At 43.2% G+C, this 4,442-nt stretch overlaps 1 protein-coding gene across 8 annotated transcripts in view; it reads right to left on the bottom strand.

Annotated features, from left to right (window-relative positions):
• The window catches only part of ATG13 (autophagy related 13), a 24,068-nt gene extending 19,626 nt beyond the window's left edge, over nt 1-4,442 (bottom strand). For 7 of the 8 annotated variants that reach the window (XM_005419437.3, XM_031055683.1, XM_031055686.1 and 4 more), the window contains exon 1: nt 4,385-4,442. The gene's annotated coding sequence lies outside the window, so the exon portion shown is untranslated. Of the gene's footprint in view, nt 1-1,289; nt 1,366-4,384 lie in introns of all 8 variants that reach the window. The other variant, XM_031055684.1, reaches the window with a different exon arrangement.

The raw sequence follows: 4,442 nt of genomic DNA, 5'->3' as shown, positions 1-4,442 counted from the left end.
AATGCCGGCCAGCTGAGGTCAGGGGCACGAGCAGCTGCTGTGCACAACGTTATTCGCTGTTCAGTCATTAAGCAAAGACTGAACTTACAGCAAGGTATGCTATTTATGCAAATGAAAGCTTGCAGGGCAAAAGGGCCAACAGCCCTGTTCACACAGAAAATACAGAATCTTTCATGACCATGTACATGCAGTACTTCTGTTTAAAATATCACACTTAATGACAGTAAAGCCCAGTGCTTCAGGAGCACCAATCAAAAAGGGCTGCAAGATAAGAGTACTGCAATTTACAGAGCATTTTATAGGGAACAGTGCTGCTTTCTGAATGACTCTATAAAAAGAAAGCTGGACTTACAGTATATTTGAAAGTTCCTAGGCTACATTCATACCACATCTCCTTAAGCTGTACTGTTCTCATTACAAATTATAATTTGAAAACTAGCAACACAAGTGATTCAGCATCAGATGCATTTTCAAATTATCCTTTGGATATTTTAACCTCATTATTGAAACTGTTATCCCTTCTTTCCATGCATTTACATCCTCTAGACAGATTACAGATCCTTTGCACTGGGGGGTGCAAAAGTAAAGCAGCATTTAAAGTGCTTGACACAGTGCTCAAAATTAAAAAACCCAACCCTTTAGTACAGTGGTACATACCACTACAAAAAAAACACAAATCCCCACACACAAGCAAACAAACAAAACCCCAGGCAAGAACAACCTGTTGTTATTATTTTGACTTAATTAAGTACAGCACTGTAAGGGCTGAGGAGACCTTTGACAAACCTGGCTGACATAGGCAACAAAATACTGCATAAAAAATATGTTTTTTCTCAGTGAAGAGAATGCTGACATTTAAATACTAAACAAGAAATCATACTGCCTTTTAATGTGAAAAGTGATATGTGACCCCTGCAGAAAGATGCAAGGAAGTATATATCCTGATATTGTGGGAGAGCTGTCAAATTAAACACCCACATTTGCCTTTTGAGGCTGGAAAAGACTTCTGATATCAACTATGTCAAGGTACTTGGGGACTAATGGAAGGTGTTAGGCTCACTGGTCTGTTAGGAAAGGAAACAAAGATGATCATCAGCATAGCTCCATGTGCAGTACAGGAATTTTTTCTAATGACCCAAATATCTCTTGAGGAGAAAAACAACCACCAGAGGAGTTAAAAAAAGGAGAGCCTCATAGCTCTGCCCTGCTGCAGCAGAACTGGGATTTTTCCTGGAAAATCTGAAACTACCTGTAACATTCATCAAACATTTGGAGATTCATACTGTTACCTCTCAAGCTCCAAATGCCAGCAACAGTTAACCAACCAGAGTCCAAAGTAGAGCAGAAAGTATCAGGCAAGGTTTCCTGGAAAGGAATAAATAATTTCATGGGAAAACTGGGACTTTGGAACTCAGCTCCTGAAATGTCTAAGGGCTCTCATCTGACAGCCATCATCTCCTCATTTTTGAAGGAGAGCCTCTGGTGATTTCCTGAGACCTTCTAAGGCTTAGAACAGTATTCACCTTTAGAATCAGTCTTGGCAAGAGTTAAGATGGAGCTAGAATTACAGCAAACTTTTTATTTACAAAAATCCTTTGGTACTCTCAGGTTAGCTGCCACAGCTGGTCTGAACAGGAAGGAAATTCTTTAAACTTAGTTCCATCAAACTCAATCAACTTCTCACATCCAGTAGGTTGCAATGCCAGCATGGCTCCTTGTTAACTGCTACTGCACAGGCCTATGCTTAACTCAAGGATAACACAGGCTCATTTTACACTGAATAACAACTAGAAGGAAATAACCTTTGGTCTAGGTTAGAAAAATACAGATGAGTGATTTCCCCTCAACCAGGTAATCCCTTAAGTAAACTGATATATTCGCCAGCCCATGATGCAACAAGCATCTTGTCCATATGGCTTTTTGCTTTGTCTCCCACTTCCTGCAACACCTGTTTTTATACTATTGCTTTTATGTATATGCCTTTGTCTTCATTTTACTTGAACAGAAACATCAGAAACAGCAAAGGAGAACTGCCTCATGTGGCTCTCTTGACTAAATCCTTATTCCTTCTCCCAAGGTTGAGACAGATTTTAGCCAACAGCTTAACATCTAAGTGTTGTGCCTTATACACTGTACTGCTATTTATACCCTCCTTCTCTGAGGAGAAGGACACATCAGCATAAGGTGATGGCGCTGTTCGCGTGATGCAAGGAACTGCAAGAGCCCTCCCCTTAACGCCTCGGCAGAGCCGAGAGAACTACAGCGACAGGCACGCCGTGCTCCGAGCCCTGCTCCCTGCTCCCAGCCGAGAGCAACCCCGCTGGCGGCTGACACCTGTAACCCGGCACACAGCAGGCGCACGGCACACCTGGGATCACCAGCATTACACTACGTGTTCCATGCCCGGGAATTGAGCCACTACATCTCTCTGACATCTACCGAAACAGGAAAGGAGCAGAAGCACCTGACACACACCAGGCATTATTATTGCTGTTGGGGAAAGCATATAGAGGCTGCTTCCATCATCTCCTATATTTCTCTCTGAGCCACGGCTGCTACAACTTAAAGTTATCTTGCTTTCTTTTCAACCAGACATTCATCAATGCAAAATAATTACTCATGGTTCTTATGCCAGAGTGAAACTGAAAAGACAAGAGGGAAGAAACCAGAGTGGGTGTAGCTGTAAGGAGAGGGCTGTGGACAGCTCTCATCCCAGATCTTCGTTCCCAGTTACTGGACTGTGCGCCGCAGACTGCACTCCTTGCCCATACCACTCTTCCAGAACTTCTTTTTTAATACAGGACCAAATTCAATCTCCAAGAATGTCCTATGAGAAGCTCAGAAAAGCCTCGTTGAATCATGCAGTAAACAAGAAGCACATGGAAATTTCTGAAGCTTTTAAGAGCTCCTAGAACACGTCCTCCCTTCAATGAACAAGAAGCTTCACTGCAAGCAGGTATTTTGAGCACACTAATAAGCAACTATATAAAGATCTTCATGGACACAGTGCTCTGTTTCAAGACTGGGCCTGCAAGTCAAACTCCAGTATCCTACAATTACTTAAAATTAATCTCCATTTTGCCTTCTTAGTAGATTAGTCAGAAAGCTAGGGAGAAGTAGCAAACAGTTCTAAGTTTGAAGGTGTGACACTCTCATTCTTTAAAGTTTGTGGATTTTTTTAAAGAATATATTAAATTCTATAGCAGAATAGAATAAATTCAATAGCAGAAAAACTGTTTCACATAATATAAACATTCTGATGTGACCAAAGGCTTTGTAGTTCACTATATGTTCAAGTTTTGACTGATAAAGAGTAATTTTTCCTCCTGATCAGGAAACAGATTCACTTTTTAACCAATAACTCCGCAGCTTAGTAAATACCTTACTAAAGCCAGCACAGCCAGCTCCACTGACTTAGAAACAAAATTAAGTAATTCCTGTTGACCAGCAGTTACATTCTGTACTTCCCTAAGATCTAAAAATGGTATCAGTCCAAAGGTCCATCCTCTCAGTTTGTTTGTCAAGCCAAGGTATACACCAGCGCTCAACTACTGTTTGAACCCATGTTCAGAAATGTTAAGATTATGTGATAATGTTAAGATTATATTGCTTAAATACCATTTAAGCAAAATAAAGTGATCCTGTATGATCCTTCCGGACATCTACAGACAGCCTGGCTCATCTGAAAGACTTATTTCTTGCCACAAGAAGGAAGGATCCTCCAGGTCAGGCCACTCCTGCAATAATTTGGAAATGCTCTAAACTTTATTTGGACAGCCAACTAATTTTCAGCTAAAGCAGTAATTTGCTGTGTTTTTCCCCCTTGGTATGTGCCTAGTCATATCACTTTCGGGATTTGTAAGTAGGCAGTTTGTAGGCTTAGTCCCTTTTCTACCTATTCACTGACATGGAAGATGTCTCTGCTCCCACCGAATCCACCAGAACGACTCTGACTGTGCCCTAAGAGCCACACCTCCCACAGGAAAGAAAGATACGACCACCTGTAAACCCCTGCTCTTTCCCAGCATACCACAAACTCGCATCTCACAGGAAGACTATACAAGACCGTAAAATGGAGCGTGTGGTCTCAGATTCCTCTGTTTCCAACAGGCTGTGAAGCATTTTGATTTCAAATGACCACCTGCTGAGATTACAGGGGGCCACATCTTTCCCAGGCTCCACTGACAGCCACCAGTCGTTAGGAAAACGAATCGCAGCCGACACGCGGCTGTCGGGAACCGAACCCCGCGAGCAGCGAAGGAAAGTATAACGGAGACGCGAAGCCGTAGCCAAAGGTTTAAGACGCACATCACAGCCCCCTCCCCAGGAAGGGTCTCCCGCAGGCTCGCGAAGTTCCAGCCCTGCCCTGCGGGGCCCGCGGTACCTGCGCGGGGCCGGCAGTGCTGGCGGCGCGGCGGCTCATCCCTTGCGGGGCCCGCTCC

This window comes from Geospiza fortis, unplaced genomic scaffold (assembly GCF_000277835.1).
Source record: "Geospiza fortis unplaced genomic scaffold, GeoFor_1.0 scaffold66, whole genome shotgun sequence".
NCBI classification, from domain to species: Eukaryota; Metazoa; Chordata; class Aves; order Passeriformes; family Thraupidae; genus Geospiza; species Geospiza fortis.
This window is presented reverse-complemented; position numbering and strand designations above follow the sequence as displayed.